The sequence below is a fragment of the Phoenix dactylifera genome, unplaced genomic scaffold (genome assembly GCF_009389715.1).
Source record: "Phoenix dactylifera cultivar Barhee BC4 unplaced genomic scaffold, palm_55x_up_171113_PBpolish2nd_filt_p 000481F, whole genome shotgun sequence".
NCBI classification, from domain to species: domain Eukaryota; kingdom Viridiplantae; phylum Streptophyta; class Magnoliopsida; order Arecales; family Arecaceae; genus Phoenix; species Phoenix dactylifera.
Window position 1 is genome coordinate 123,135 of NW_024067902.1, and position 23,349 is coordinate 146,483.

Genomic DNA, 23,349 nt, shown 5'->3' on the forward strand with positions numbered 1-23,349 from the left:
AAGTCTTGGAACCATTCAAGCATTGTCCAGAGCTTTGGTCGACTCCCAGGAAGTACAAGTCGACTCCGGCACAAGCATGGCATACTGGCACATCCTCGAGCCGTCTTCACAAAGTGTGAGTCGGCTCTTTCAGAGAGACAGAAAGTGTATTTCGGATCGCAAAGCATGAGTCGACTCGAGACAAGTGCGAGGCGTCTCTCATCTTTCGGACGAAGCGCGAGTCGACTCCTAACTGCTACGAGTCGACCCTCTCAAACAAAGGCAGAGCACTCCTTTTCTGCGGACCAAGATGCGAGACGACTCCCGAACCGTGCGAGCCGACTCCAATGAGAATCGACCGATAACCTATTAGAGGGATCCCGAGCTAGAGCCGACTCCAGAATCATGCGAGACGTCTCCCACTTTACTCTAGCCGACTCCTGAACGGGCGAGATGACTCCAACTTCAACGGACATTTTGTCAGAAGTGCCAGGTGCGACAGAACGGCTATTCTTCTATGTCTAACGGCTAGTTTTTCAAAACAGAGCTATAAGAAGACTTGTTCTAAGTGGAACAGTAACACACAAAAAATCCAAAATGGCGGGATCAAGCAAATCGTTTGAAACAAGAGCTCAAAGGACATTTAAAGAAAAAATTGGGAGAAAGCATCTCTTCATTGAGAACCCATCCTTTCTTTGCACCAGAGCCAAGATAGAAAGATCCTCCACTGCTGACTAATTCAGGAGAGGATCCAGAAGAAAAGAAGTAGCATCTCAATTGGCAAAAATTCTCTGAGAAGCTTCTTTTTCCTATTTTGTTAATATTGTTTTATCTGCTTTCTTAGAAGCTTGTATTCACCCATTCATTTTTATATTTGGGTGCTTGATTCAATCAAGGGATTGAATCAGGAGGTCTAAGGTTGTAGTTGGTGATCCTTTGTGAAAACCAACCGGGTTATTTGTGAGCCCAGTAAAACAAACGAGGTGGTTCGTTGTGAGCCGTTAAAACAACAAGTTTGGTTGTGAGCTTGTAAAACAACCGTGCTGTAATTCTAGAATTATAGTGAAAATCTCAAGTAAAACTTCGGGAGTGGACGTAGGAGCAAGGGTAGCTCCGAACCACTATAAACCTTGTGTGTTTGTGCTTTGCTTCCATTGTCTCATTGTCTTCATTTCTCTAACATTCCAGACTAACACTTCAGATGAATCACAAGATAAAAATTCCACATTTTAATTAAAACCCAATTCACCCTCCCTCTTGGGCTGCTTGCTGGGCAACACTAAAGATTTTATATATCGCTCTAAAAGTGGCCTTAGCATAGCGTCCGCTTTTTCTACTGCTACTTCTCTGACTTCCTTTTAGGACAAGATAATAGCAACTATGTAGCATCTTACCGAAATCAATGTGATGATGACTACACAAGATCCCACTAGGCATGCCACAACGCTTGTTGGCGCTCTTTCCATCCTGTCTAGACATACAACGGAACCCATTGGCGGAGTCACATTCAGATGTGCCGAAAGAGAGTAACCACAAGCCAAATGGTGAGGGTAGATGCGCGCAGGCATGCCATAAGCATCAAACCAGCTAGAAAAATGATGATGGTCGAAGAGAGGATAAAGATTAGTGTGGGTCCAGATACCTTGACCTTCAAAAAAAAAATTTCACTATCACATGACCATTTGAAGGAGATGGATGTAGATAGAGATATGGAGTGTAACAATGGACTATAGTAGGGATGCAGTATTAAGTTATAGTAGCAGAAATCTAAGTTACTCTTACTCCTAGGGTAGAAACTACAATAGACTAAGATAAAATAAAATGCATTGATGTGATTGTTAAGAAACTTTTATAAAGTATAATTTTTATTTTTTTATGCTAAAAGATAACAATTGGCCCCTCTGTTAGTTACTACAATATCTGACCTCCACCTCTAGCAGTTATAGTAACTGACACTAATTATCTTCCACTATGCACGTTCATTAGCATGGTCATCCTGTATCAACTGTCAGATTGAAAATCATATCTCATTGGGCTTAGCTTATCCTAATATGGCTTTTCTTGGCCATTTCTATTTCACCCTATAATATAGTTCTTGTACCTAGGAGTATTTATGAGATCGCTTCAGTCACCTTGGCCAAGTCCTGAGCTCTTGGCCTGCTCATCAATATCATGGCTAAACCCTCTTCCTTCAATTTGTACCTTCACACTGGATGAAATTGATCATGGCTAGATTCTATCCCATCTAGCAAGAGTCACATAACCCTCGTATGTTCTAACTCCAAACCTAATCAAAGGGGATTCTACTCTTGGCCACCATCTAGATGTAAAAAAGCACCTCCCCTACTATACTCTTCTTTGCCTTCTTCCCCTTCATTCACTATCGAGAGTCTTAATTATCTTGATCCATATCACCATTATGATAAGATCTCCATCCCTTCATCTAATCTATTGAATCCTCATCTTCACCCTCTATATCTTCCCCACTTTCTGGACTAGTTATCATGCAGTGTTGTCACTGGGAATTAGCCTGACCAAGGTGCTGAGCTGGCTGAGTTGCCGGAGGGCTCGGACAATTGGTCGTTCAAACCATAGCGATCAACTAAAGATCATGATGTGTCTCCTAGGAGGTGAGGTGATGGTTGTTGTACTTGGATGACGATTGCTTTATTGTTGGTCACTCTCAAGATGGTGCTAGGAAGAGAAGACCGTGCTTGGACGTTCGCTCTGACATCAGATTCTACTTGAAATAGCAAAGATAAAGAAGTCCTCTTATTGGACTTTCAAGGAATAGCAAAGGTGTGATGAGAGCTACTGAGCGATATCATAAAGGATTAAGAGGGCTTAAGAGCACTTACCTGGAGGGTCCCTGCGAATAGTTTGTATAGCCGAGGATCTCTGCCTATTGCCAAGGGATTTGGGTATGCAGATCGACTATCTTTGGTAGCCGATCGTACGTATGGAAGATCACGCACGGGTATTTCGCTTGCGTACCTTACACTGTGTCCTATCATGCAGTTTAGGAAACTGCTCGCAATCGTGGCTAAGATATCGCTATTTGGTGAAAAAATTTGAAATTCAAAGAACTCTCTATGCATCTCTAGGTTTGCCACATGGTGGGCTTTTACAAGTTGACCAGGGGGCTTCATAACGAGCTCTAATTGGTTAGTCTACCATGTTGACTATGATCGGTTCCAAGACATATGATGCAATTTTATATAAGGAGAGTAGTAGAGTACATAATGATCTACTTGTGGAGACCTTTTGCCCAGTAATCCTGTCATCCCTTCTACAGTTGATCATCCTACTTCTTTAGTGCCTTCTTTTGAGCACCATCTTCCAATCATCATGCTTTGGAGCATCTTCAAGATTATCAGGTTACAACTGCTGCAGACGCATTTTTGTCCGGTTTTAGTTTTTCTACTATCCATGTAAAGTTATCCTGAGACATAGACATATGGAGAAGATTGAAATTCCCTGGTGGAAGCAGGCTGTGGCTAAGAAGTTGGCTGCTCTTAAGCATATACAGATATAAGATCTTGTTCCTTTGCCACTAGGAATAGATCCTATCTCTTGCAAGTGGGTCTATAAAAGTAAGACTAGTTCAGATGGTTCGATCGAGCTGTACAAGGCTTGATTAGTGGTTTGTGAGTATGGAGTTGACTATGTGGAAGCTTTTTTTCCTATCGCCAAAAGACTATTGTGATATTGCTGATTGCGATTGCTGCAGTTCCTCAGTGACCCTTATATCAGTTTCACTTAAATAAAGCTTTTCTTGATGATGATCTCTATGAGGAGGTTTACATGCTTCCTCTTTCGGGGCTTTCACATCCTCCTCTACATATTCATCATCTTTACTGAGCTATATATGGGCTCAAGCAGTTTTCTTGGGCCTAGTTTGACAGTTTAGTCAAAAAATCGTCTTAGTTGGCTCTATACAAAGTGAGCATGATCGTGCCTTGTTGTCCCTTCTCAAGTTATCCAGTCCGTCAAAAAGCTTCTTTAGCAGTACTTTGATATGAAAGATCTTGCTCCTTTTCACTATTTTTTTTTGAGATCAAAGCTGCGTAGGATCCTTGAGGTTATAATTTGCTCTCTCGGCAGAAGTATACTGAGGATATTATACCTCATGTTTGCTTGACAAACACTCAGGTATCTCGTATAGTGAGCTTCATTTGAAGCTTAATCCTGATGATGGTGAGTCTTGCTTGATCCTACTCACTAGTCACTACCCCTAAGCTTATTGGAAGCTTGTTCTATCTTACTGTTTCGCAAGCAGATATTGCTTATGCTATTCGTATAGTTAGTTTGTTGCTGCTCCGCAGATAGCGCATTATTCTACAATACTTGGCATTACTTGCTATTCTCCCCGCTTCTTCTTCACTTCAGACTTGTACATATTCTAATACTAATTGGGCTGGTTGCTGATTGTCACTCCATGACTCGCCATAGTGTCACCTTTGGAGTCTCTCTTATATCTTAGAAGCAAGGAGACAAGATACAGTCTCTCGCTCAAGTGGCCAAGCAAAGTATCTGGCCATAGCTGATGCCACTACAGGAGTTATTTGGTTGCAAAACTTGCTGACTTGGGGTTGTCATTGACACTAACCCCAACCCTTCTTTATTGTGACAATTGGAATGCCATTCAAATCACTAGCAATCCAGGGTGTTTCATGAGCATACTAACTATATTCAGATTGATCGTTATTTCAATCGATATCATTACATTGCTCGGGCATGTACTCTCCACCATATATCTCCTCCACGCAGCAGATTGCAAACTTCTTCACAAAATATTGCATGCCATGGAAAAATTTCCTCTCTCCTTATCAAACCAAAAAATTTCACCATGGCGGTGATTATTTCCTTGCAATGTTTATATTTACCTTGATCCATATCTTAATGAGCATTGTATATTCTCACTTTGTCAAAAAGAATATCATTAATCATATCCTGAAATCATATTATCAGATATAAATGAAGAAATTGCATTCTCAGAAATAAGATTTCTTCTATTGATATCTCTAATGACTTTAGAAATATAGAACTATAACTTAAGCTAGAGAAACACAAATTTCAAATATTTAGCACATCTCACAGTCTAGTGTTTCCCGTGTGTTTCAACCCTTAAAGAAATACCATTCTCTGGCAAAGACGATCTTCCATACCAACTATGTAATATAAATGAGAAAAACAAAGAAAGAAGCACATAAACCAAAAAATAGAAATTAAATTCATTTTATCAAATATAGTGCAAATAGTTGTTGTTGATGCAATCCTATCTATCCATCAAATGTTATTTCCTAATAAATAAGCTGCATGTATCTCATGGACACAGCACTAGTGTTTACAGTCAAAATCTTTTTTTTTTTTTTTTTGTTGCAGCTCTAGGGAGGCGATAATATAACAGGGCTCGTTGTCACGCCATTGCTTGCATGGATCTTTGTAAGCAGGAAGACCGTTAGGTGTAAGGTTGCTGTCAAGATGAGCATCTTTCTCATTTTAGGGGGACAATTAATTGACAATAAAACATAAAAGGACACCAACCTAGGGGTCCAGGAATCTCCATAAGAATCGAAACGCAACGTGTTATGAATGCTCTCGTGAGTTAATTTCTCGTTGGCCTCTGTCAGGGTCGCAGGAATTTGCAGGAAAACCTGGCCTACCTCACCAAGTCATAAAGAAGGCCTAACTCTAGCCCATGTTCTTCTTTCGTTGTTACTCTGGCCCTTCTTCAGATGGCTTTGTCATTTTTTGTGGGACTTCAAATGGCTTTTTCTCGCACCTACACGTCTTTTCCTTTCCGGAAGGCAAATGCTGTGATGGATCCTTTTCAAGCAATCAATGTTAACCATGTGCTAGTGACAGGACTTCTTAAAGTCTACAGGGATTTGATCATCGACAAGAGTTTCAATCATCCAATATTTTTTGGTCAAGAATTTATATCTATAACTTATTAATGGACTTTCATTAGTTGCCTCTGAATTTATACACTGAGTGGTCTAATTGCTTTCCCTTATAATTATCTTAAGTAACCTTTTTAAATTATTGTTTCCCAATTTCATATTTCTTTTTATATATATATATATAATGCTATCACGCTCTAAATCTAGAGCGTCACAGATGCCGCACACCTATATGGTAGGCTATACAGACAAGCATACAATACTACAAATCATATCAAAGCAATACTAAATTCTGAAAATTTATTTAATCAATAATTTATTCAAATCAATCTTACAAAGTTCCAATGCAACATATGTCCACATGTTAACTAATAACATAAATCAAATTAAATACTCTAACTAATCTGACTCAAACGCCATCAACTAAAGGTATCATCAGAAAATCTAACGCACTCTCCAGTTTCGTGCTATTATGCATCTGGATCTAAAAAATAGAGAAATAAAGTAATGAGCTACACTAGCCCAGTAAGTAATATAATATCCCAATGTAAGGTCAAAGTATGCCAAATATTTACTTAAAGAACAAAATATTGACCGAGAAATAAATCATTAAAAAATATTTTTTTCCTTGAAATATATTATCATAACCATACATACAAAATAAATTTTTCATAATTTGTTTAGTCATATTTTTCAAATTTTATAATATATAACATAATTTTTAAAATGATTATTAGCATGCCTAACTCATTAACTAAGTACAAAACAAATATCAAAATTTAGTCAACTAAGAATTATTTTACCAAATAATTTGAGAAATATACTTTGAAACATTAGGCTACTTATCTCGTTTTGCTTTAAAGCCTACTTCAGGCAAACGTACAAGATATACTTGTTTAATATCATTAAAATATTATTAATTTAAATATTATTTTAAAAGTCAAAATTAAATACTACAGTTTCATGCCTCTAGATTAGTTCGGTCAAGTGATTGTGCTTGAGTGCCCAGGTCGGTCCGAGCAAGGAGTATTCAACAGTGAAGATAAAATGGTCAAATCTAATTGGGGTTGAAGTAATGGGTCAGTCTATTGCCTAGGTACTGTGACGATGCTGGGCGTCCACCCGGGGTCAACTTGGATCTAAGCAAAAAAAGAGTTCGAGCTTTGAACAAAGATTCCTAAGTCTTGCTTAGAGAGAGAGAATCTCGATCCAAGTCTTGGTCTGATCCTGATCACAGGCCTGATCTGAGTAGTTCGAGTCAACCATTAGAAAAAATCTAAGCCTACTCAATTAAAGAGAGTCAGATACTATTTTTTCCCTCTTGGCCCAAAATATGAATAAACAAAGCCCATAGTGAATGGACTCGACCCACAATGGATGAACAAGGCCCAAAGTGAATGGACTCAACCCACAATGGATGAAAAAGGCCTAAAATGACTATGGCCCACAATGGATGAGAAGAGTCCAAAATGAATACGACCTATAATGAATGAAAAGGCCCAAAATGAATACGGCCCACAAGGGATGAACAGGGCCTAACACGGCCCAAAATGAATGAACTGGGCCCAAATTGGATGAACACAGCCCAGTCATGGCCCAAATGGTGTTCTTCATCTCGTGAATTAAGAAACAGGGAGAAAATGAGAAGAGAAAGAAGAGAGGAAGGAGAGGAGAGGAGAGGAGAGGAAGGGGTGGCCGATGGCCTAGCGGTGGCCCAGCCAGCAGCTCGAAGAGGCGCGGCCAGCGGCAAGGTGGTGCAGCCGGCAGTGAGATGGTTGCAAGGATTCGGCCATGAACAAGAATGAAGGAGGGGAAGGAGAGGTCAGAAGGTCCGACAGTAGCCGGCCTGGGTGGTCGACAATCGTCTGTCGACAGAAGTGGCGGCCGGCGATAGCTGCGGCTTCTAGCGAGAAGGGCCAACTACTTGGCTCGAAATAGAGGAGAAGTTGTGAACACAAAAAAAGCAGAGAATGGGAAAGAAAGGGGGTAACACCCCCCTGGCTGTCTTAAAGGCGGTGTCAAGCCCCGAGCCCGGAGCGCGGCAGACGCCGCACGCCCGCACGGCGGACCGCATAGGCGTGTAAGGCAGCTGATCATATCAAAGCAAATACAAATACTTAAAATTGACATAAATAATTTAATCAAATAGTTCTTACAAAAATTTCAAATAACATATGCTGATGTAAGTCAAATACTCTAATCAATCTAACTAAAATGCTAATAACTGATGGAATCATCGGAACATCTAACGCACTCCCCAATCCCGTGCGATCAAGTCTCTGAATCTGAAAAATAGAGAAAATAAAATAATGAGCTACACTAGCCCAATAAGCAACAAAATATCCCAGAGTGGGGTCAGAGCATATCTGATCAAAATACAAAATAATGACTGGGTAATAAATCACAAATAACATCATTTTTCTCTTTCTAGAATCTCAATATAATAGGCTACGGCCACGTCACCCAGTGGCATGGATTACACAAAGTGCCAAAAACTACTATTGTTAGTCACCGGTAGCAACGGTGTCCAAAAACCACTATTCTAATCTCCAGTGGCACGGTGTCGAAACCGGTTCCTCACAGATTACAAGTCGACAGGTCCAACGTATAATCCCCATTGGCGGGGCCAGAACAGAACAGAATAGGTCATAGCCATGCTGAGAATGCATATATACAAAAATAGATTTCATAAATTGTCCAATCATATTTTACGGATTTCAGAGTATTTAACATAATTTTCAAATAAAGTTTAATGTGCCTGACCCATTTACTGAATACAAAATATATGTCAAAATTTAATCAATTTATCAAATAATTTGGAAATCACACTTGAAGTATTAAGTTACTTACCTCTTCTCGCTTAACTCCTACTTCAGGTAGACGGATCAGGTTCACCTGTTTAAATTTAATTAATTTTTTTGTTAATTTCAGAGCTAAGCAAAAACTAAAAATAATACTATTGGACACGGCCCAACAGGGCCCAGAGTTGGCCCAAAATGGGCATGACCCGGTAGGGCCCACAACGGATACGGCTTAATGGGCCTGCATAGACTTGGTCCAATAAGGCCCCCAAAGTTGGTCTCTAATGGATTATTTATGCAATGAAATTTATTGCAGGAACTAATACTTAATTATAGAATACTGTTCTATAATAAAACTTGAGTCCAAATAAATATATTTAAGAATCTTTATGTAATAATCTTTCTTATAAGGATCAAACATAAATTGCAGAAAGCTCTTTTGTGAAATAATATACTGTTAAGGGCTTAACTACAAAATTTCATTTATCGGCCAAACGGGTTCGGGTTTCTAGTTCTGGGTTCCAGGTTTTGGGTTTCGGGTTTTGAGTTCCAGATTTCGGGTTTCGAGTCTGAACTGGGTTTCGGGTTTTGGATTTTGGATTTCGGATTTTTAGATTTTGGGGTTTTTGGGTTTTCGGGTTTCGGGTCTGAACTGGGTATTGAGTTTCGGGTTTCGAATTTCGGGTTGGCCAGCCTAGGCGGTCGGGGCTGTTGCTCGGTCGACGGCCAGCCGGCCGCAATGGCGGCTGCTGGCCGTTGCTGTGGCTGGGGTCGAGAACAACCGAGCATGGTCTCGGTATATGGGGCCGAAACAGGGGAAGAACGCAAGGATATATAGCAACGGAACGAAAAGCCAAGAAGGGGCTTACCGGCGGTCGACGGAGGCGATGGATCTCGACCGCGGGTGGCTCAGTCCAGCGGTCAAGTGACGGCGACAGCGATGGGGCTTTCCAACGGCCAAAATAGATCGAAAAATAGGGGACTCGGGTGGTGATGGTGGTTGGCCGAGGCGGCACGCCGACCACTTGGGAAGCAAGAGCAGAGGGAGGAGAAGAAGGGAGGAGAGGAAGGAGGGCTCGGGAACGGGGGTTTTATCGCCCCATTTCAATGGCTCTCCACCGCGATTTTTGCGGTGGTGGGGCAAAATCAGTGGCCGCTCATGCGGCCGCGAGACGACTGCGGTGCAGCCGCAGGATGCCCATGGCGTTTCTTCGCCCAGAGAAGACGGGGAGGATCGCGTTTGCGATCCCCTGCTCTGGCCCGTTTCAAAAGGGGCGTTATCTCACATTCTCTCTCCCTTATAAAAATTTCATCCTCGAAATTTAAGAGATCTAGGCCTTTCAGATGCTCAGCCCATTGAGAAATATAAATCCAAGAACTTATTCTTCTCGATCAAAATCAGTGTAATAGATAACTTTGAATCAATTATCAAAAATTTCATATAAACTCGCAAAATTAACACTAGATAAGTGACTAACTAAAATCCCAGATTGAAATTATCATCTTGATGCATGTTCATTCGAGGTCGAATCAGGATCAATTCACAATAGGATTGATTAAAATTAGTTGTGATCGCTCAAAGAATAATAACCAACCTTAGAGTCAAATCATTAAATGGCTAGAAATGTAATTCACAAAATGAATATGTACTGATGATCATTAGATAGCAACGGTCTATCTCAAAATGATTTGCATCAAATCACAAGAGCAGGTCTGAGAAGGCAAAGTATTGATACCATGATTCAATATGCCACAAAGTTTTTAACTTAAACTTATAAATCATAAGATGGGAGCAAATAATACATGGTTTATTCAGATACTTAACAAATTAGACCATATTTGGTCAACAATCAACTAACCCGAGTCATGATACGCTCAAATTATTATTGTTATTATTATTATTTTCTTAGCATATCCAAAAATAGCAAAGTCTATCCAAGAGATAATATAATCATATCATGATTGACCTTAGAATCAATAGTATTCACCATTCCTTATGAACAAAATCTTTCATTATTGAACAATATGTCTTTCATCATAACATATTACCAAAACACAGTCAATATTTTTGACCAGTTTAAATTGACTCAATCCATCAAACTTTCGCTGCGCAACTCTGATCAATATTCTCCAAAATTTCTTAATGATCCTAGATCATCAACATTTTTTTTTATAATAACCAAACAAAATTTTATCCTTGCTTCCCAAGTACACTAGGTCATGATTAACCCTTGAGATGGTTGTCGTATTTGTACCATCATATGATCAAGTAATCATATTCTAGATTCAAATTTGAACTAAGCCAATTCTAGTTTCCCTTGACAATTCCATTATACAAGTTGATATTTATTCTAAGCTTCAATAATTAAAAGATTCTAGATTAACTTACCCAGGAGCCTACTCAATTATCCCGAATCTTTTCTTTTAGGCTAAACTTATTTGGGCCTCTCATGAAATCCCACTTGCATTTCTCATATGGTGATACAAAATCCATAATCAACTCTTGGCCTTGATTTATAAATATTTAACTCACAAGAATCTAATAATCTAGTTCAAAGATTTACAAAAAATTCCACCAAGATATAAGCTCTATGATTTTACATTGAGATCAATTCCTCAAATAAGAAAAAAAATATTTTTATTTGCAATACTGCAAACATTTCGGGATCTTGTGAATCTACTAGACTTAGAGAATCTACTAATAACACAATGACATCCATATCGATCAAAATCAAAAATACTATACTTTCCAATGATTTTTTTTTCTTAACAAGGAAAAGCATCAAGAACTTTTCCAAATCAAACAAGTCCTATTTTCAACCAACCCAAAAACATTTTAATCCACCAATATTCTCAAGATCTACTAATTGACTTTCCATCAGAATATCAATCTTAATTGTTTCAAGTCTCAAGTAGAGCCAAATAAGAATTCTTAAGGCTCATCCCAAATATATTTTTCTTATATGTAATAGTTTCATGTATGATCCATATATAGATTTTTAACCTCAAAAAATATTTTAATAAATATAATAAAATCTTTCCAAATTCAAATATTAGAAACTTTTTATGAATGAACCTCAACTTCTCAGCAAAATAGTTGACTTCAAGCTAGAAGTAACATCACAGTACCCAATATAAAGTTGAACTTCCAAATTCACTTATATAGCAAATAAGCTAATAATTTACAATGCTCAATAATATTCCATGGTTAATAGTCCTTCACTCAATTTTATCAAAATCTCATTTAATCATAATCTAAAATACAAATTACTCCATCAAGAAAACTCTCTCAAAATAGTTTATTCACACTTTGGCTACTAGCACAGTTAGCTAGCATTCTACTTCTAATAAGCATGTCAAATAAAATTCAGATAAAATAACACAAATTTACCAATATCAAAAGCAAACAAAATTTGTGTCTTATTGCCCAATTCCTATCCATTTCTCAAACTTTCTAACGAATCCTAAGGATCTTAAAACTTAGGCTCAAATATGACTGTTTCAAACACAATCCCTAGAAACCTTAAACCTAAGCTCTGATACCACCAAATCTGTCATGCCCCAAGCTCCGAGTGCGGCAGACGCCACATGTCCGCACGGCGGACTGCACAGGTGTGCAAGGCAGTTGATCATATCGAAGAAAATACAAATACTTAAAATTGACATAAATAATTTAATCAAATAGTTCTTACAAAAATTTCAAATAACATATGCTGACGTAAGACAAATACTCTAATCAATCCAACTAAAATGCTAATAACTGATGAAATTATCAGAACATCTAACGCACTCCCCAATCCCGTGCGATCAAGTCTCCGGATCTGAAAAATAGAGAAAATAAAATAATGAGCTACACTAACCCAATAAGCAACCAAAATATCTCAAAGTGGGGTCAGAGCATATCAGATCAAAATATAAAATAATGATTGGATAATAAATCATAAATAACATCATTTTTCTCTTTCCACAATTTATTATCATTTTTTAAAAAAACTCTGATATCAGAATCTCAACATAATAGGCTACGGCCACGTAACCCAGTGGCATGGATTGCACAAAGTGCCAAAAACCACTATTGCTAGTCCTGAGGGCAACGGTGTCCAAAAACCACTATTCTAATCACCAGTGGCATGTTGTTGAAACCGGTTTCTCATAGATTACAAGTCGATAGGTCCAATGTATAATCCCCATTGACGGGGCCAGAACAGAATAGAACAGATCATAGCCATGCTGAGAATGCATATATACAAAAATAGATTTCATAAATTGTCCAATCATATTTTATGGATTTCAGAGCATATAACATAATTTTCAAATAAAATTTAACATGTCTGACCCATTTTACTGAATACAAAATATATGTCAAAATTTAATCAATTTATCAAATAATTTGGAAATCACACTTGAAGTATTAAGTTACTTACCTCTTCTCGCTTAACTCTTACTTCAGGTAGGCGGATTAGGTTCACCTATTTAAATTTAATTAATTTTTTTGTTAATTTCAGAGCTAAAAAAAATAAAATAATACTATTGGACACGGGCCCAACAGGGCCTAGAGTTGGCCCATAATGGGCATGACCTGATAGGGCCCACAACGAATACGGCCCAATGGGCCTGCATAGACCTGGTCCAATAGGGCCTCCAAAGTTGGTCTTTAATTGATTATCTATCCTTATAAAATACTATTCTGTAATAAAACTTGAGTAAAAGGACCAAATAAATATATTTGAGGACCTTTATGTAATAATCTTTCTTATAAGGATCAAACATAAATTGCAGAAAGCTCTTTTGTGAAATAATATACTGTTAAGGGCTTCACTGCAAAATTTCATTTATTGGCCAAACGGGTTCGGATTTGGATTTCGGATTTTGGGTTTCGGGTTTCAGATTTTTGGATTTTCGGGTTTTCGGATTTTCGGATTTTCGACTGGGCCCAAGTTGGGCCCGCAGTGAATAGGGCCCAAAACACTATTCACAGTCCATCATAACAACAGGGAGTCTTTTCCTCCCAACCGACTCAAGATAGGGAGGAAGGAGAAGGGGGAAAGGAGATCCGGTTGGGTGGCCGGCCTAGGCGGTCAGGGCCGTTGCTCGGTCGACGGCCAACTGGCCGCAGTGGCGGTCGACGGCCGTTGTGGTGGTCGGGGTCAAGAACAACCCAGCATGGTCTCGGTTTATGGGGGCCGAAATAGGGGAAGAACGCAAGGATATATGGCAACGGAATGAAGAACCAAAGAAGGGGCTTACCGGCGGTCGACGGAGGCGGTGGATCTCGGTTGCGGGTGGCTCAGTCCGGTGGTCAAGCGACGGCGATGGCGGTGGGGCTTTCCGACGGATAAAATAGATCAAAAAAAAGGGGACTCGGGTAGTGATGGTGGTTGGCCGAGGCAGCACGCCGACCACTTGGGAAGCAAGAGCAGAGGGAGGAGAAGAAGGGAGGAAAGGAAGAGGAGGAGATGGAGGAGAGGAAGGAGGGCTCGGGTGATCTCCGGAGGAGGAGGAACGAGGGTTTTATCACCTTTTTTCAACAATCTCCACCACAATTTTCGCAGCGGGTTGGGCGAAATCAGAGGCCGCTCATGCGGCCGTGGGGTGGACGCAGGACGACCGTGGTGCAGCCGCGGGATGCCCACGGCGTCTCTGCGCCTGGAGAAGACAGAGGGGATCGCGTTTGTGATCCCTTGCTCTGGCCCTTCCAAAAGGGGCGTTATTTCACAGGCGGCTTCCTCGAGCAATGAAGAAAAGTCAAGGCGGGGGAACTCATCGGCAGATGGCGGTGGCTCTCGCGCGGTGGTGGGCTCTCGATGGAAAAGTAGATCTCAGAGCAGGAGAAAAGCAGAGCCATTGAAAATCCAGAGAGAAAGAAAGAGAATTCGGGGTGGTTGAGCTCAAATTCGGCGACACAATGGCTGTCGGAGGGTGAGGAAGAAGGAAGGGATGCCTAGCGGTGGATTGATTAGAAATCGAGGGATTTTATAGGAGAATTTCCAAACGGGGACAACTCGCTCACCGCCACAATTCTCGCGGCGATTAAGCAGGATCGACTGCCATTCAAGCAACTGCGGGGCTGCTGCAAAGCCACCGTGGAGCTGCTGCGGATCCCGCCCCCATTACGCCCTAGGAAACCGGAGCAGAGGATCGCGATCACGATCCTTTGTTTTGGTTTCTCCTTGGCCATGGGTTGAAACCCATTGGGCCCACCAACTTCAGACCAAACAGCCCATTCTAGGCTGGATCTCACAAATATGATGCATAGGATTGCATTTACCATCACATATATCATTAAGAAATCTATCTTTCTTTTCTTTTTAATCAAGAGAAGGAATATCTGCCCCTATCCACAATAACTCCCAACTCAATCAGTTGGCCCACAAAATAGATCTCAATATCGTTGCGAAATATTACACATAAACAATGTGTTATTTAACATCCAAATAGCAAATGCTAGCTTGGCTGCATGTCTGGTGTGATTCTCGCAACACTGGATCGATCGAGTGGTTGCAGAAATATGCCAATTTAAATGTGGAGGATGTATCAGGCAACTAAGTCTTGTCATTCATAGGTGCTAACAAAACTTTGCTTTGGATAGGAGGAATAATATAATTATCTTTGTCAGGTCTAGCCCGCTCGATATCACGCATCAATCTAAATTTTGATTCAATTCGGACTCGATACCTCGTATCTTTCAATCAGACATAACGACTGCACAATAGATGAGCCAACTAACATAGAATTTGACTATTAGCCAAATGACTGTGGAATTAGTCTTATTCATCTCAGTTGATAAGACCACATACCACAATCACACTTTTGTACGACTTATCATTTTAGCTGAAATTCCAAATTATCAATCCACTGTTCATCATTGTCCACTGGGTGACACATCTACTCCTACATTATTCAAAGTAGTCATTTAGTAGTTGAAGGACCACCATTGCTTTAGTTTTGACAGGTACCTAATGCTGGAGTTGACATCGAAGTTAAAGATCTCCGCCATGCAGCCACCCATGGTGACCATTCTAACAAACATGCACGTGCTAACTCAAAATAAAATAAGTGCAGTAAACCTAAAACTTAGGTACAGATATAGTTGATAAAAGTGGAAATATGCAGAAATCTTCTCCCATCACCCCACAAAAAGTAAAGCTTAGGAAAGCCGAAGGCCGGTTGGATTGTATCGACTTGCAAGCTAATTTAGAAGGTCTCAACTAAATAGCAAAGTGGTGGTGATAGTATTCCAATTTAGCAACAAAATAAATTTATGATGACACCCCGATTTGTTATGGTATTTTCAATTCAGCAAATCAATCAAAAATCGATCTATTAAAACAAGTATAAGAAGACCAGGAGGCATGAGAATAGTCAGAAAGGAAAAAAGGTGTGATTTACGTAATAGAGCCTATTTATAGAATAGAAGTGTGATTTACTAATAGATAAATTAAGATTCCCATTAATGCTAAAGGTATAGCTGGATTTCTATAGATGCGGAAGATCCTTTGAGCAATGTGTGGGCCATTTCGGCACACGAGAGTATTTTTTGAAAGAAAACATGTCAAAGTATCAAGCCTAGGGAAATGAAAAAGATATGAGCAGCTTATTGAAGCGATACTTCAATAAAAGAGAAATAATAATCAATCAGCAAATTGAGATATGACTCCTTAGATACGAGGGGATGATGATAGACATCCTATCGATCTCTTCATCATCTGCCAATAAGATATGGAGGTATTGTTTACACCATATCTTGATCCAGGAGGATCACTATACTCAGTGTGGACAATTTTGGCCACTAGAAGTAGAGCTATATAAGATTCAGGAGCAAGATCTACCATATTAGAAATCCAAACTGTATTCCAAATTTATGGAGACCATAACTTAGTCGTATGATACCCAATTCAGAGAATATTTTTTTCAAATTGGATACTGAAATTCTATCGCTTGGGCTCCAAAACAAATCGATCAAACTAAAAATTTTCTTTCAAAAAGATTTTGACCAAGAGTATCTCTCAATCCAAAAAGAATTAAGCAACAGAAGACAATGTTGATGTAGGAGTCAAGATCTACCTCCTTTAAAAAAATTTTAAATTTAGTTTATTTTGACACTTGTATGTATATTTGGAAAACTAGCCCTATTTGAACTAGGAGAGGAGTCCGACCAAGATTGTGAAAGGCAAACCTCACCATTATTATAAATAGAAATTGTGTACCTCAATTTTTGAATCATCAATAAAAGAAAAAAAACTTAAACCCTATTTTTACCAATTTTTCTACCTATTTCTATATTTCTATTAAGAGATTTGATTTGAGTGGATTGATTAGAATTCTTTCTTTCTTCTCTCTAATAGATCAAGTTTGGTATTAGAGCTTTGATCCTCTATATTTATAGAAGCCTTAATTTGTGTCCAAACGCATGAGCAATACAAGCAAAATGAAGAATGGCTATCCATATTTCAAGTATTTTGAAGGATAAAGATGAGTACGGTTGTTAGTTCTATCTTGATGGATGATGAGATGAAGGAACGTCTCCCACAACTAGATGAGAAGATTGCCCAATTCACTAAGATGATCGCTCAATTGGCAACACCTTCAGCACAAGCACCAGGAACTCCTACAACAAGTTATTTCTCATGTCTGGAGATGAGAATCTACCATCTAGCAAGAAAGATCAAAAATGGAAACCTTCTCGAAGTAAAACTAAGTGGTTCAATTGTGAGGTAGAAAAACAAGTATTTCTTGCCTTCAATTTGATTTAATAGAAGCTAAATTCTCCTAAATAGGATGAACCGTAACTATGAGCTCACCAAACTCGATGTGGACAACTTTAGCTACTACAAGTAGGGTTGGATGAGATCCATCGCATCAAAAAATTAATTGCATGCTTAACTTTTGGAGACTATAACTTGGTTATACAACGTCTGATTGAAATAATCTTTTTATCAAATTAGGCTCTGAAATAGGCCAGTCAAACTAATAGTTTTTTTTCGAAAACGATTTTGATTGAGTCTATCTTCCAATTTAGGAAGAATTAAGCAAAGCAATGAAAGGCAAAGTTGATGTAGAAATTATAAGATCTATCTTCTGTAGGATTTTAATATTTTTCATATTTATTTCTACTAGTTATGTTTATTTTTAGAAAGCTAATCCTATTCAAACTACAAGAAAAATCTGACCAAAATTGTGAAAGGCATACCTCATCATTATTATAAATAGAGACTATACACCTCAGTTTTTAAATCATTAATTGATCATCAATGAAAGAAAAAGTGACTTAAACTCTACTTTCTCCAATTATTCTACCTTTTTACTAAATATTTTGAGAAATTTGAGTTGATTGGGCTAAGAATTTCTTTTTCCTCCCCTATTGAATCACATCTCAACAATTAGCTAATGGCCAAAAGCAAGAGCCACGTGGATTAGGTTTGATAAAAATAGAGCAGGTGTGAATCATGTGACCCTGGCTAGATTAGAGAGAATTTGAACATAATTAATTTTACTAAGTGTGGAGGTACAGATTGAAGGAGGAGAATTCGGTCAAAAGTAGGTCGAAAACTTAAAATTTGGCATGATCAACTACAATATATGGAAATAAACTGAGATAACTAAAACGATTTCTAAGATAATCTATACAGAACTTTATCTTTAGATAGAAAAGACATAATTATCAACTTGATAGTGTTGGAAACCCTGGTGGTCGCATGCATATATTTTTAAGAATTTTACAATGGAAGCATGAATTAAACTATTTAATTTCTATGCATGCTAGAGATCATATCTCTACAACAAAAATAGATCCAGAACTTTAAACATTTATCCTAAACAAGTAGGCATGATTCTATGTCTAACATGTAGTCATGTAGAATTTCAGCAACCTAGTTGATTTCTAATTTTAATTTTTAATGAGATCAGATCTCATACCTTTTTGCTTTGAGAACTTTGATGATGCCTTGATCACCTTGTATAGCTGCACACGTGTCGGGCCTCTACATATCGTCCACGCGAAGCTCTAGAAAGATCCACAACTACAGGAGTGCTAGCTTGTGCAGAGGTGCTACAGTGGCTGAAACTTTCTCCCTCGAAGCACTCAACTTTTGATTCTTCTTCGAGAGGATGAAGGATGGAGATGAAGAAGAAGAAGGAGGAGAGAAGGTGGCTGGCTCTCAGAATTTTTCAAAATTTAGAACCCTTTCTTAGAATTCTGGTGAATCGGCAGCTAAGAGATGAACAAATTCTCTTTTAATCTTGTGCCAAGAATCCCTAAAAATAGGGGATTATTGCACCCCAAACTTCAGCTGCACGCCACCTGCTTGATGCGTCATGCAGTCCCTACAAATTAGAGATTTGATTCTATCTTTTTAGGAAGATTTGAGGTGCCATATTTTTCTGAAAAATAGCCCCATGCCTCCTCTTTCCTCACACCAAAAATTGGCCAAAAATAAAGAGGATAGGCACCACTGCTTTTAGGGATAAGGATGAGGTATTTTCTTCTCCAAGAAAGAAAGCTAGGGTCCTAAATTTTAGGAATTCTTCTCCATAATAAATTTGATTATTTGGACTCTTAATCCTCATCAAATAAGGACTCTTAATTGACTTGAGTCAATCCCAATCCAATTGGGTCAAGTTCCGATCAATTAGGTTATGCCCAATCGGCTCGGGTCGAACCCGATCGAATTAGGTCAAACCCTAATTTAGCCCAAATTGAATCTAATTCAATTTGGCTTAATTAAAGTCCAATAATTCAATCAAATTGAATTTATTAGTAATCCAATTACTAATTAACCCTCCAATAATTCAATAATTATTTTAATGCAACTTTTGCTTAGGATAATTTGTCAATCGAATTGACCAAATTACCCTGAATGATTCTTAATCATCAATCAGCCATTTGATCAACTAGAAACTTCTATGTGTGACCCCATAGGTTCGAACCTAAGCCGGTAGCACAAAAAAACTTCTTGTACTAATCGAAATGACCATCTAGCAATGGTACCCGACGTCCGGATAGGCCGAATGATTGCAAAGCAACATTCAAGAACCCTTGGACTATGGTTACCGTATAATTTATCCCTATGACTCCTAAATGCCAGGATGACTTCAGAGTTCTGTCAACTCTGTAATAAGTGCATCCATGATGTGATTCAACTTTAGAAATCCTATGACTCCTCACAAGGATTACCCTGGCCAAGGTTTTGCTAAATTGAACACAAGGCATTATCTCTGTTTCCAGGAGGGGTCAATTCCATCTTGACTCACAACTGACTACGCAAGTACTTGACTGTACCCAGTGACCTTCCGTCACTGAATTAGAAATTCAGGTAGTCCGGTACCAAAGTACAGTGAGTTGCTTGCTAGTCACAGGTTGCGGTCTCAGGTCAGAGGGCCAAACTTATACCCATATCCACTCGGAACATCTCTTGACAGTAGAGCGTTCCGAATTGGTCACGTTCAGTGAAATGTACTCCTACACTTCACCTGTGTGACATATCAGTGTCTCCACACTCCTTGGTTAAGAGGACAACCAACGTATATGTCACACACGACCTAATCTCGATAATGCTGTCGTCCTAGTAACAGCATATCATTTGATCGCGAACAGTTTTAAGGACTTGAAGATAAATCCTCCTTTATCATAAAACAAGTCCTAAGGACTTCATCATATAAAAGTTCATTTGAAGATGTACAATGAAATGATGAATAATGCCAAATAACACTTTATTAATTTATCAATTCATTTACAAAATTCAATCATCAACATGCTGACGATTGACATTTAGGATACAATTCCCAACAACTCCCACTTAGCCTAAAGCCAATCGGCACAGTATCTAATACCCATCTTCGACTTGTGTTCGTTGAACTCTTTGATGCCGACTTTGGTAAATGGGTCAGCCAGATTTTCTTTTGTATCAATCTTCTGAAGATCAATGTCACCTCGTTCGACGATCTCTCGAACCAGGTGGTAGCGACGTAGAATATGCTTGGTCCGCTGATGCTTTGGGTTCTCTTGCTTGAGCTATGGCTCCAATGTTGTCACAAAATACAGTCACTGGACCATCAATGGAGGGTGTCACTCCAAGCTCAGTGATGAACTTCGCAACCATACAGCTTCCTTGGCGGCATCAGATGCTGCGATGTATTCTGCTTCACATGTAGAATCTGCCACTGTATGCTGCTTGGAACTCTTCCAGCAGATGGCCCCACCCTTAAGAGTAAAGATATATCCCGACACGCTCTTGCTATCATCTTGATCTGACTGAAAACTTGAATCGGTATATCCCTCAAGTTTTAAGTCAGAATCACCGTAGACAAGCCACTGGTCTTTAGTATTTCTCAAATACTTAAGGATGGTTTTTACAACCTTCCAGTGGTTGCTACCTGGATCAGACTGGTATCTGCTCACTACTCCTAGTGAGTATGCCACGTCTGGTCTAGTACATGTCATGGCATACATTATAGATCCCACTGCCGAAGCATATGGAATTCTATCCATACTCTCTCTTTCTTGAGGGGTTGTCGGACAATCCCTCTTAGAGAGGTTAATTCCATGGCCCATCGAAGATAGCCTTTTTGGAATTAATCATACTGAACCTCTTCAGTATAGTATCAATGTATGTGGATTGGGATAATCCAAGCAATCTTCTAGATCTATCTCTATAAATCTTCATCCCTAGGATGTAAGATGCTTCTCCAAATCCTTCATGGCAAATTGAGATGATAGCCAAACCTTTATTCCTTGTAATGCAGGAATGTCATTTCCGATTAGAAGAATGTCATCCACATACAAAAAAAAATATAATAACTGAACCATTTGCCCATTTATAAATGCAAGGTTCCTCTTCATTCTTAATGAAGCCATACGATTTGATCACCTTATCAAATCGTATGTTCCAACTCCGTGAAGCTTGCTTTAATCCATAAATGGATTTTTGAAGCTTGCACACCTTAGACTCATCTGTAGATATAAAACCTTCAGGTTGCATCATATACACCTCCTCTTCTAAATCTTCATTTAGAAAAGCGGTCTTTACATCCATTTGCCAGATTTCATAATCTAAGTGTGCTGCTATCGCAAGCATAATCCGAATGGATTTGAGCATTGCCACAGGAAGAAAACGTCTCGTCATAGTCAATACCATAACGTTGACGATATCCTTTGGCAACCAGACGGACTTTATAGGTCTCTACCTTTCGTCTGCGCTCCGTTTTCTTTTGAAAATCCACTTACACCCTATGGGTTTAATCCCTTTGGGTGGGTCAACTAATGTCCATACATCATTGACCTTCATGGATTCCATTTCGGATTGCATGGCTCCAAGCCATGCATCAGAGTCATACCTCTGCATTGCATCCATGTAGGTGATCGGATCCTCATCGTTTTCATCAAGTTCGACAGGATCCCCGTCCCGGACTAAGAAACCATAGTATCTGTCCGGCTGACGTGGTACTCTACCTGATCGCCTTAATGGTGCATCTAAGATGGGTTCTGATTGATCTAATCAAATCCGACTCAATTGGTTCAGTGGATGGTGTCGGATCTTCTACATGTTGAACTTTCCTAAGTCAACATTAGAGCTATTAGTTCCTTCACTAAGAATTCTTTCTCTAAGAAAAGCTCTATTGCTTACGAACAACTTTTGTTCTTCAGCAAGGTAGAAATAATATCCTTTAGTTTCTTTAGGGTAACCGACAAAGAAACATTTGTCAGACTTGGGTTCAAGTTTGTCTGCTTCAAATGTTTGACGTACGGACACCCCCAAACCCTAAGGTGAGAGAGTACCGGTTTCCGTCCGTCCACATCTCATGTGGTGTTTTATTCACAGATTTACTTGGAACCTTATTAAGTATATAACAGGCTGACTCAAGTGCATATCCCCAAAAGGATATGGGCAGATCAGCAAACCCCATCATGGATCGAACCATATCTAATAGAGTTCGATTTCTCCTTTCTGACACGTTATACTGCGGTATACCAGGAGGAGTCCATTGGAAAGAATCCATTCTCTTCCAGATATGTCAAAAACTCATTGGAAAGGTATTCACCCCTCGATCTGATCGAAGAGTTTTAATACTCTTTCCAGTTTGTTTTTCTACTTCATTACGATACAATTTGAACATTTCAAATGCTTCAGATTTATGTCTCATTAAATAGACATAACCATACCTCGAAAGGTCGTCTGTGAAAGTAATGAAATATGCATATCCCCTCTAGCATTTGTGCTCATTGGCCCACATACATCAGAATGTACTAGGGTCAATAAGTCATTGGCTCGTTCACCTTTTTCAGTAAAAGGTGACTTGGTCATCTTACCAAGAAGGCATGATTCACAGGTTGTTAATGATTCACAATCATTAACATTGAGGATTCCCTCTTTATTTAACCTGTTCATCCTGTTCTTGTTAATATGACCTAGCCTATGATGCCAAAGGTAGACATCCGTGACATTATCTATTCTAGGGCGCTTATTGGACTTGTACATTACATGAACAGGCTGTGACAAAATGTAAATGCCATTACTCAAATTCCATTCATTACAGCAACACCATTCCAAATGATATTGCAATAATCCTTTTTTATTGATATTTATAACATTTTTGGCCAAAAGGCCTACAGAAATGACATTCAATAAAAAATTGGACAATAGTGACAATCACTAAGGACATTTATA